The sequence below is a fragment of the Protopterus annectens genome, chromosome 6.part0 (assembly GCF_019279795.1).
Source record: "Protopterus annectens isolate FY-2018-M chromosome 6.part0, PAN1.0, whole genome shotgun sequence".
Classification (NCBI taxonomy): domain Eukaryota; kingdom Metazoa; phylum Chordata; order Ceratodontiformes; family Protopteridae; genus Protopterus; species Protopterus annectens.
Window position 1 is genome coordinate 627,948,778 of NC_056737.1, and position 12,414 is coordinate 627,961,191.

A 12,414-nucleotide genomic window follows, 5' to 3' on the forward strand; every position below is an offset into this window, starting at 1 on the left:
GTGCAGCAGTTGTAGGTCCTGCACTACCTCTCTGGTTGGGAGGCTGCCATTGACGTCCTCTGTAGGAGCCTCTAGCTTGCCCTCTACCTCTGGCACGCCTGTTCTTGCCTCTCTGAAATCTTTCAGTGTCCGGAAAGGACCAATTCTTGGTAGGCCAATTTCTGCTGAATCTTGGTGGTTGGACTTGTAGAAAATCTTTGACTGTTTGTACAGATTTTGCCTTTTCCTCAAATTTCTTTAAGACCTCCTGAGCAGTGGAGCCAAATAACTTTTGCTTTTCCAGTGGAGCATCCAGAAGCTTAGCTTTAACATGGTCTGGCAGAGATTGTTCCTTCAGCCAAGCATGCCTACGTATGACTGCACCTGTCATAGCTGACCTACATGAAGCTTCCAATGCATCATAACCACACTGCAAGAAATGGTTGCTAACCTGCTGGGAGTTATGTACCAGATCCTGAAGTGATTTGCGATCTAGGGGTTCAGGTGAAGACAGTTTCTTATGCAATTCATCTAACAAATACTCTTGGTACTGTATCATATGAAATTGACAATTTAATGCCCTCATAGAAAGAGTAGCAGAAGTATACACTTTTTTACCCCATCTCTCTAAAGCCCTGGACTCCCTTTCAGAGGGGAGTGGATTTTTAGTAGTGGCAGCTGAAACCCCTTTAGGGCCCTGGGAAATAGTTTCTGGATCAGCAGAGTGGGCCTTGTAAAGAAAATGATGTGAGCCCGGGACCCTGTAGTACCTATCGGGTTTGACAGGAGCAGGAGGAAGAGTGTCAGGGGTTATGCTAGACAGAGTACACATCATCAATGACATTCAAAACAGGAGGAATAGCCAAAGGTCTATGCTGCGGTAAATGCAGAAAAGTTCTTAATCTCTTCCTGGACTCAGAGAAATCCTGGCCCTGCCAATTGAAATGCTCTCTCATAGTGTGAAGGGTCTCCCCGAAGGATAGTTCTTCAGGAGGGGAGGCCGAGGGAATAGATTCCTCTGCATCAGAATTCTTGTAGGCCGAAAAAGCCTCCTCCTGGTAGTCCGAGAGAACAGAGCCATCAGAGGCCTCCTCTGAGGAGTGGGGATCAGAGGGCTCAACCCTGGGGCTTTTGTCTAGAGGAGGTTGAGAGCCCCTGTCCGGATGGGGTTGAGAGCCCCTAATTAAGGAAATAAGGTCCTCTGCTAAAGTTAGAATCTGTGAACCTGTAGTGGGTCCCTGAGGAATAACCCTGGGAGGCATAGCTTTTGTGTGTTTAGCAGCTTTAGCCCTGGTAAATGCCTTTATGGACATGGATGCAGGAGGCCTGGCTGCACCACGTGCTGGTGTAGTTTTGTCTAGAGGAATGGTGTCAGAAGTTTCCAAGACACCAGTTTCTGAAGGAAATTCAATAACCGACTCAGCAGGGGCCTCCGGGGCCGAGGTTGTCGGTTGAGCGGTTTCGGTGGTCGGAAGTACAAAGGACTCTGTTTCAGCTGAGACAGAGACACTCGCAGTAGGCCTAGCCGTGGGTTCAGCCAAAAATGCGGTCCGCGTGTGTCGGTCCTTGTCCTTCCGTTTCTTTGTTAAATGAGGAGTCGGAGTCTCCAACGGCATGTTGTAGGAGAAACTATCCCCAAAAAACTCCTCTGCAAACTCCGCCCGACACCCGAGAGTGAGTCGATTGAAGGAAGCACAGGCTGAACAGGCCGAGACGTCGTGGTCTGGGCCTAGGCAGGGGAGGCAGTAAGAGTGGAAATCCTTATGAGGTATTTGTTTTCCACAAGTTAAGCAATTATTAACTTTATCGGACATCGGCTGAGGCAAGAAAGAGTCCCCAACGGGGTACTTTAGCTTTAGAAGTCTTCGGTAGCTGAATTACAGGAGCTGGCCGACCGGCACTTGCGAACTGCTTCTGCTTCGGGCACCACACGGCAAGAAAGACTGAGGAAGATGGTGTCGGCTGACACTTTTATACTCCAGGCGCTCTGACGTCTGGGAAGGGGCAAAATCAGCCGACGCCGGACCCAGACTTTGGAATCCGGCCGACCGAAGGGCTGCCGGAGGCAGGACAACCCATATGTGAGGACTGCAGATGCATCCTTGAAGGACATCATGGCACTTATGCATAACAGCTTGGTGAACCAGCAACGGAACAAGCATTCATACAGACGATCAAGTGATGGTGTTCGGACTGGTGGCAATGAAGCTCTGTGGATGGCAAGTCCCAACTTCACCTCTATGCCCTACACTTTGCAAGGAGAATATGTGCAACATGCAGCATACCTTAAAAAAGCAATCTAAAAGCTTTGGTATACTGGCTGGACTTTGGGTCACCCTTGGGGGCGGATCCCTAATGTAATGAATACTGCAACAGTGAAATGGAAGGACAATGTATGCAAAAAAACACAGAATATATTGTGCAAATTGCAGTATTAGACATGCATGTACAACAAAGTTGAGTAACAAGTGCATAATTTAAACTATTTACATTTATTTACTAGGACAGTCAAACTGGATCAGCAAAAGCAAATCTCTTTTCAGCAGAGGCCCACTGAGAGAAGCTCTACATATCTACATGAAAGTACACAACACAGAAAAAGTTACAATAATTTTCCACGGAAAATAACAATACAGAGTAATATTTTTATCAAATAGCAAAATGAGATATACAGATTTACAGTGCCTTGTTAATTTTCACAAATACATACATAAAGGAGATTCATGGAAGTACTATTTTAAAAATTAGTCATTCATATACAGTTGCATACAGCAGTATCAAAGAACAGGGACAGTATTGCATTTACAATTAAATAAAACTTTCAACAAATTGCAATTTCTAAAACAGCCAGCTTCATATGAGAAATTGAAGAGGCAAAAGACTTCTATAATTATATGGACTATGTGCCAACAATCACTGCAATAAAAGATGCAGCAAAAAATGATAAATTGAGGCTAACCAAAATATAGGAACATGCAGAATATATAGTTCAGGGTGTCGGGACAATAATCATTGAGGCTGCAAAAAATTAACACAAACAGATGAGATTAGAGTGGCATAGTAGTATAGGAAAGGCAAAGGGGTCAGTTGATTATGGTTCAATTAACAGTGACATAAAATAGTGGTGACAGGAAATCAATGGTCAATATATACTACATACAAGCACACACATAGCTGCAAGTCAAAACAGCGAACACCCATAGCAGCAAATGAGTTTTAGTGCAGTAAATAAGAGCAGACTATCATGAGTGAACATTCTTCTTAATGATATTTTAGCCCACTGCTTTTTGTGCAAGATCAGGTTGCTGCAGGGTCAGAGACTTGGTCCTTTGTGCAAACTCCAAGTTGGTATATACATAATTAGCAGGGAGGGGTACAGCAATTAGTTTTATTTTCGATCATTTTAGATTCAATCAAAATTATTTTACAGAGATAAAGACACACACACAGAGATGCGTACAAGATCAGAAATTACTTTATATTAGTGACAAGGCAATATACAAGGACAGGTCCACCTGCACATGCGGAGGAGGGCATTACACTTTTAGACGGCACTGGTAAGAATACCTGGAAGTAAAAGGGTGCTTGGCCAACAGATGTAAAGTACAGGCACACTGCATGTAGCACAGGTCCCATTTTCCTTATTGAAAGGTCATAAACTAAATTTGATAACATCAAAGGAGCAATGCCAAAAAATGTTTTCATCTCCAAAACAGTTAAGTGAAATAGCTAGTCTTCCAATATCGGGTATAAGAGATGTTGTACAGACATTAGAAATACCAAAAGCCTACTCATGATAGGTTCATAGGTTCACAGATGAGTAACTAGGCTAACTGTCCTTGCGAGCCATTTTAAGCCTAGCCAATTATCCCTTGAGAGACTCAAACCCAGTACCTTGTGGTTGTAAGGCAAACACCTTAACCATTAGGCCACCCTCCCAAACACTTTGTAGCAATTAACAGAGAAAGTTGTGTACACTTATCATAAATGTAGATGTTTGAGTGTCCTCACCGTTGCAGTCATCAGCTGTGGATTATCCATGCTGTGGTAGCCCTCCGCCGGCCCGAATACCAGAGTCAATGTTTTTGTGCACCGGCTGCTGTTGCCTGTAGTCTGACATCAGGTCATCAATCAGTATTATAAAGCAAGGTAGCAGACATCATTACATCAGTTTTTCCTGCCATAACCCATCAGAAGCACAAGGGAAAACAGAGAAGTGGCCCTGGTGGCCAAGAGCCACCTTGGAAAGCATGTGTCCCCCTAGGGGAAGATGTGAAAAGGGGGATGGAGGGAGGGAAAAGTACAGTTGTGTACACTTACTATAAATGTAGATGTTAGAGTGTATTCACTGTTGCAGTCATCACATGTGGGTTATCCCTGGCAGGGTAGCCCTTGGCCGGCATAAATACCAGAGGCTTAGTATTTCTGTGTCAGTTGCTGTCGCTTCAGGACTGACGTCAGGTCATCAGTGGTATAAAGTAAGGCAGCAGATGCCATTACATCCATTTTTCTTGCCCTAACCTGTCAGGAGCCCCCAAGTGTAGGAGCCAGGTTCTGGTGGAAGAACCCCATGAGTAGAAAGTAAATACCAATATGTCCCTTGTAAGGAAAGAGAAAAACAAAGGGGGATGAAGGGAGGCAAACCAGGACTGCAACAGTGAATACACTCAAACATCTACATTTATGGTAAGTGTACACAACTGTTCTATGTTCTTCGTGTTTCACTGTTGCAGTTATCACATTTGGGTAGATTCCCAAAGCTAAGGATGGGAGGAGGAATTTAGATAGTATTAGGACCAGCTATAAGGCCCTGCAAGACTGCAGTGGCAAAACCAGCTCCGGATTTAGAGAAAATTGGCAAATGCTTGGTGAAAGTATGTACAGAACTCCAGGTAGCAGCTTCTAGGATGTCCCTGGTAGGGACACCTCTGAGAAAGGCTGTAGAGGTAGATGCAGCCCTGGTTGAATGATGTCTTACCCCCTTGTGGGGTAGGTTTTCCATGGTGCTTACAGCAAAAATGAATGCAATGAACTATCCATTTAGAAATGGTTTGTTTTTAAATGGGCTTCCCACCTCTGCCCCTGCAGCAAATGCCACCAGCAGCTGTTCAGATTTCCTGAGAGGTTTAGTCCTGTCCAAGTAAAATCTAAGTTGTCTGTGCACATCTAAGGAGTGCAATATCTGTTCCCCTTTGTTCTGTGGATTAGGAAAGAAGGTTGGCAAATGGATGGACTGATTAAGAGCCACACTGGATACTACCTTGGGCATGAAGGAGGGATTTGTCCTGAGGGACACCCTGTACGCATGAAAGATGATGAAAGGCTCCACTGCCATAAGGGCCTGTAATTCAGACACCCTTCTAGCTGAAGTGATGGCTAAAAGGAAGGCTGTTTTCCAAGAAAGGAATTTCAGCTCTGCATTTGCAGCTGGCTCAAAAGGAGGTAGAGTAAGTTTTTCCAATACAAAGTTAAGGTCCCAGGCTGGAGTAGTGGCTCTTTTGGGTGGTCTTAAGTTTTTGGCCCCTCTGAGGAACTGCTTGAGCAGAGGATGAGAGAAGAGGGGTGGGTTCTATGTTGTAATGAGCTGAAATGGCTGAGGCATGAATTTTGATGGAGGAAAAGGAAAGGCCCTTGTGAAGCATCTCAGTTAAGTATTGAAGAATCTGAGGTAAATTGGGCACTGCTGTGCCCATCCCGAGTTTGGTTCCAGGAACAGAATCTTTTCCATTTTTCAGCATAAGATTTTCTAGTACTAGGCCTCCTTGCCTCCAGAATGACATCCAACACTTATTTACTGAGGGATGGTAATGGAGAGATCAGGTAATTATAGCCAGGCTGCCAGGTTCAGGGTTTGAAGCTGAGGGTGCAGAATCTGGCCCTTCTGCTGGGACAGCAGGGTAGGGGTCTGAGGCAGGTGCCATGGTGCCAACATGGCACCAACAGTGACACTGCATAAGAGGGGGTACCAGTTTGCATAGATTTAGTTTTTTTCCTCCATCTTTTTAAGTACTACTACTGCTTTGTTGCCAAACAGATGGGCCTGGTTAAGGGAGCATCCAGCAATTTAGCTTTAACATAATCTGGTAAAGATTGCTCCTTAAGCCAAGCATGCCTTGTAAGTACAGATCCAGTGACAGCAGCCGTGCAAGATGCCTCTAGTGAATCAAAACCACACTGGAAAGTATGTTTTCCAGCTTATTCATCAGAATACATTAAATCCTGTAAATCCTTATTTTCAGCACAGTCAGGAATCATCATCATTTTTTGTTTAAGCAATCCAATAATATGCTGCTGATACTTTAACATATGAAACTGGCAGTTTAAGGCCATAATGGCCAAGGCTGCAGAATTGCATACCTTCTTACCCCATCTACCCAGCGCCCTGGAATCTCTATCAGAGGGGGTAGGATTTTTTGCAGTAGTAGCCTTAATGCCCTTGGGTCCCTGTGAAATGGTCTCAGGATCCGCAGTAGGATTTTTAAAGAGGAACTTGCGAGAACCCTGTAATATCTATCTAGTTTTCTGGGAGCAGGAGGTAAGGAGTCAGGGGCCAAGCTAGACTCCAAAAAGTCATCATCAACAATGTCCAGTACAGGGGGGATAGCTAAAGGCCTGTGTTGGGGCAGGAGTAAGAAATCCCCAAGCCTCTTTTTAGAATCAGAGTAATCCTGGCTTTCCCAGCAGAAATGCCCCCTAAGAGTATGCAAGGTTTCACCAAAAGAGAAATCCTCTGGAGGAAGCAGAGGGAATAGAGTCCTCTGCATCAGAATCCTCATAGGTAAATAAGGGTAAATCCTGGTCATCAGAGGAAACAGACATTTCAGAATCCTGATCAGAAGAATCATAAGCAAATTCAGTCCTAGGTCTCAGAGGAGGAAGGCTGGCTTCCCCTGATTAAAGTAACAAGGTCTTCAGCCATTCTTATTTGTTTTTTTAGGCGTATAGGCCTGACCAAGCAGTCTGGGCATCTGTTTTCTAGGCATGGATCGAGTTTTAGGCCTTGAAGAAGATGGCGTTGGTTTAATATGCAAGTCAGTAGGCCTGAATACAGCCTCACGGTAGGGACATCCACAGGTTCCACAGTTGAAGCATCTCGGGGCATACCGGACTCCGAATGGGTCTCAGTAGAGGCCTGCGAATCTGACGTAGCAGGTATCAGGGGCTGCAAAAGCACCTCACTGAGTACCGGCAAACTGGTGACTAGCTTAGGAGAAGCGTAGTCGACAGCTTTGGACCTAGGCTGCCTCTCTCGGTCTTTATCTTTGCATTTTATCAGAATGTCGGTAGTCGGGTGGCTTACCGAAGCCATATCTGGATAGTTGAACTGAATACCAAAATATTTAGAAGCGTAAATATACAGACGACGAATAGTTCGTTGTTTAAATAAGGCACAAAACCGACAGTGAGGTACGTCGTGGTCAGGGCCTAGGCAAGGAATACAGTATGAATGAAAATGTTTATGAGTTATTTGCTTTCCACAAGAAACAGAATTATTGACTTTTACTGAAATCGGTTTAGAGCAAGAAAAAGTTTCCCCAACGGGGTACTTAGCTTTAGTTGAAGACTTTGGTTCTGAAACTCAAACGAAAATTTCACGAGTCGGCTGACCAGCACTTGCTAACTGTTTTTGCTTCGGGCACCACACGGCAAGAAAGACTGATGTAATGGCATCTGCTACATGCTTTATACCCCTGACTACCTGACATCATGGAAGATGAGACAGCAACCGATGCAGAACCCAAGACTTTGATAATCAGGCCGACTGAGGGTTACTGCAAGCAGATAACCTAAATGTGATGACTGCAACAGTGAAACACGAAGAACATCTGCACTATGTTCCAAGTGTTTCAGTGTTGCAGTCATCACATTTGGGTTGATTCCCAAAGCTGAGGAAATGGGTGGAGGTAATCAAGGAAAGTACAGGTGTGTACACTTACTATAAATGTAGATGTTCGAATGTATTCACTGTTGCAGTCATCACATTTGGGTTATCTGCTTGCAGTAGCCCTCAGTCAGGTGCCACCCGAATGGGAAGCAATTAAATCTATAAATATACAAGGTTATACCGCCAACAAAAAAGCAAATACACCAAAAAGCTTTTGAGAATAGTAAAGGAGAGTAGAGGTATAGCCAAAAGAAGTAAAGGGGATGGAGGGAGGGTAAAGTACAGTTTTGTACCTACCATAAATGTAGATGTTCGAAGATCCACATTGCTGCAGTCCTAACACTTGGGTAGTCCGCTGTCCCTCGGTCGGCCCGAATATCAGAGTATAAGGCTGACGTCGGTCAAGGCGCATTTGACTGACATCAGAACGTCAGGGTACAAATGCGCATGACTGACGTCATATCCTCAGTCTTTTCTTGCCCCAGATGTCAGAAGACCCTAAAAAGAAAGGTCAAAACCCATAGACAACAGCTAAACAACCAACCAGCCTAACACCAAAAATATGTACAATATATACAAAATATACAATATACACAATATACCTCAGATGGATAACCCAACCCACACAACCACCTCAAACTACAGAGGGGAAGGAGGGAGGGTAAATTGGACTGCAGCAATGTGGATCTTCGAACATCTACATTTATGGTAGGTACAAAACTGTACTATGTTCTTCATCTCACATTGCTGCAGTCCTAACACTTGGGTAGAATCCCAAAGCAGAGGTAAGGGAGGATGGCTAAACTATAATGAAGCAGGAGCTGCCAAAATGCCCTGCAACACAGCAGTGGCAAAACCAGCCCTAGATTTAGAGTATAATGGAAGGTGGTAATGTCTAGAGAAGGTATGCACTGAACTCCAAGTGGCTGCCTCCAAAATATCCTTAGTTGCCACCCCCCTCAAAAAAGCTGTTGAAGTGGCAGTAGCCCTAGTGGAATGAGGCCTAATCCCAGCTGGAATCTCTTTGCCATGATGGGAATAACAGAAAGCAATGCAAAATCCAATCCACTTAGAAATAGTTTGTTTTGACACGGGCTTGCCCTGAGAGCACAAAGCAAAAGAAACTAATAACTGCTGAGATTGTCTGAACCCTTTAGTTCTGTCCAAATAATATCGCAACTGCCTGTGTACATCTAAAGTGTGCAAAATCTTTTCCCCTTTATTTTGGGGATTTGCATAAAAAGTAGGCAAATGAATAGTTTGGTTTAAAGCCACACTAGAAACCACTTTAGGCATAAAGGAAGGATTAGTACGTAAAGATACCCTATCCTTATGGAAAATTAAGAAAGGCTCAACTGCCATAAGGGCCTGTAATTCAGAAACCCTTCTTGCAGAGGTAATGGCCAACAAAAAAGCAGTCTTCCATGACAAATATTTCAACTCAGCAGTAGCTGCAGGCTCAAAAGGTTGTAGAGTGAGTTTCTCCAACACAAAATTGAGATCCCAAGCCGGAGTAGGAGCCCTTCGTGGGGGTCTTATATTCTTTGCCCCTCTAAGAAATTGCTTGAACAAAGGATGAGAAAACAATGATGGGTCACAATCGTAATGAGCTGAGATTGCTGCAGCATGAATCTTAATAGAAGAGAAAGACAAACCTTTGTGTAATAACTCAGTAAGATATTGAAGAGCCACACTTAAATCAGGCTCAGAAACATCCAAATCCTTAGCTGCACTCCAAAACAAAAATCTCTTCCATTTATCTGCGTACACTTTCCTTGTACTAGGCCTTCTTAGCTTCCAAAATCACATTCAAAACTTGTTGTGGAAGTTGAGACCCTCTATGGTTTAAAACAGAATATGCCAGGCTGTTAGGTGAAGAGAGCGAAGTTTGACATTGAGCAAATGACTGTCCTCCTGGGACAACAGATGTGGAATCAAAGGCAAAGGCCATGGAGGCTTCCGTACCAGACTTCTCAGTAATGGGTACCAGTGCTGTCGAGGCCAATCTGGAGCTATCAAAATCATCCTTGGCTTGTCCTGTCTGACCTTCAGAAGAACCTTTGGGAGGAGAGGCAGAGGTGGAAAGGCATACACATGAAGATTTTTCCAACTGAAAGAAAGAGCATCCACTTTCCAAGCTGTGGGATGAAACCTCTTTGTGCAAAACTTTGGCAGCTGGTGGTTTAGTGGAGAAGCGAACAGATCTATGTCTGGAGTTCCCCAGGACACTGTCAATTTCTGAAATACATGAAGATCCAGTTTCCACTCGTGGGGATCCATGATTTGTCTGCTTAACATATCTGCTAAGGAGTTCTGTGCTCCTGGCAGAAACCTTGCCTGAAGACTTAGTTGTAAACTGAGAGCAGTCTCCCACAAAATCATTGCTTGCCTGCATAGAGGATAAGAATGTGTTCCCCCTTGCTTGTTGATGTACCACATGACAGTTGTGTTGTCTGTTAGAATCAACACCTGCCCTGGAAGAAGTAAATCCTTGAAAGCTATTAATGCAAACTGGACTGCTAACATCTCCTTCAAGTTGATATGTAGATGCTGTAGTCTGACAGGCCACTTGTCTTGTATCCACTTTCCGTTTAGATGAGCTCCCCAAGCTTTGTCAGAGGCATCTGTCGTTAAAATTTGACTCGCCTCTGGCCGGGTCACAGAGAGTCCCTTGTTTAGGTGACATTCCTGAGCCCACCACAAAAATTCCTTTTGAATGCAAGGTATTATTGGAATGAGTGTCCAGTTCCTGGCAGTGCTGTGTCCATACATTTTTGAGATACCATTGCAACTTCCTCATATGCAGTTTGGCATTGGGAAGCACCAGAATACAAGATGCCATGAACCCTAAGGCTTGAAGGACTGTCCTTACAGTCAGCCCAGACTGAAGAGATAGATGATGGAAGTAAAGGGAAAGATTCTTTTGTTTGTCCGGGGTTAGAAAGGCCATCTGGGATGCTGTATTCAGTCTCACACCCAGAAAGCACATGTCTTGAGAGGGTACTAGACTGGAGTTTATTTCGTTCACAGAATACCCCAGGCATCTTAGCACTGCTATCACATTTTCCAAATGAAGAAGAAGCTCGTCCCTTTCTTGAGCCAGAATCAGGCAATCGTCCAAATAAGGATAGATTTGTATTCCTTTTAGCCTGAAGAAAGCTATCACTGGAGCCAGAACTTTCGTAAATACTCTGGGCGCAGTAGATAAGCCAAAGGGCAATGCAGAGAACTGATAGTGAGAAGTCCCAGTCCGAAAACGCAGATACTTCCTGCAACTTAGCCTGATAGGAACATGAAGGTAAGCCTCCTTGAGATCCAAAGTTACCATCCAGTGATCGTTGCCCAGCAGAGGTAAAAGCTGTTGTAACGTCAACATTTTGAACTTGGGAATGTCCAGATAAGTGTTGAGGATAGATAAATCCAAAATTGGTCTCCACGTGTTCCCCTTTTTTGGTACAAGGAACAGGCGAGAATAAAATCCTAGGCCCCTTTCTGGCATAGGAACCGGCTGTATGGCCCCTATTTGAAGTAACAGAGAAATTTGCTTGTGAGCCTCTATTCTTTGTTGAGGAGGAATGTCTGGCATGCCTTTGAAAGGAGGCAAGGTATGGAAATAAAACCTGTAACCGTGCTGTATGATATCCAATACCCATCTGTCTTGGGTAATCAAACTCCAATTTTCTTTGAAAAGTGCCAACCTTCCTCCCAAAGGTGCTGCCAGGCGAGAAGGTTCTGGCAGCTGAAAAGGTAGGTCATTGGGCTTGTTTACGAAAGGACTGACCCCTGCCCTCACCTGAAGACTGTGCAGGAGAACTCCCTGTTCTAGGCCTGAAAGAGCCCTGACCTCTGCCCCTGCCACGTCTAGATCTACCCCTAGACTGGGAATCATAAGAAGGATACGTCCACCCCTTAGTAGGCCAATTTCTACTAAACTTTGGAGGCTGAACCTGCAAAAATTCTTTAACAGTCTGCATAGACTTAGCCTTGTCTTCCATTTTCTTTAAAACTGCCTCAACAGGGGAACCAAACAAGACATCAGATTGCAAAGGGGCATCCAAAATCCTAGTTTTAACATGGTCGGATAAATTTTGATCCCGCAGCCAGGCATGCCTGCGAAGAACTGACCCAGTGGCAGCCACCCTAGACGAGGCCTGTACAGCATCGAAACCACATTGCAAAGAGTGCTTACCCACCTGTTCAGAAACATGCACTAAATCTTGTAACTCTTTACAATCAATACCTTCCGCCAGAGCATCAACCTTAGATTTCAACTGTGAAAGGAGATAATTTTGATATTTCAACATGTGAAACTGGCAATTCAAAGCTCTCATGGCTAGAGTGGAAGAAGTATAAACTTTCTTTCCCCATCTATCCAAGGCCCTGACCTCTTTATCTGCAGGAACCGGATTCTTGACAACAGAAGCCTTAACACCCTTAGGCCCCTGGCTAACAGTTTCTGGGTCTGCCCTAGGACTCTTAAAAAGATACTTATGAGCTTCAGGCACCCTGTAATACCTATCAGGTTTAACAGGAGCAGGAGGCAAAGAATC

At 44.3% G+C, this 12,414-nt stretch overlaps 1 protein-coding gene across 2 annotated transcripts in view; it reads right to left on the reverse strand.

The window, feature by feature from the left end:
• The window catches only part of SAV1 (salvador family WW domain containing protein 1), a 595,297-nt gene that overhangs the window by 16,673 nt on the left and 566,210 nt on the right, over positions 1-12,414 (reverse strand). The window lies entirely within an intron of this gene.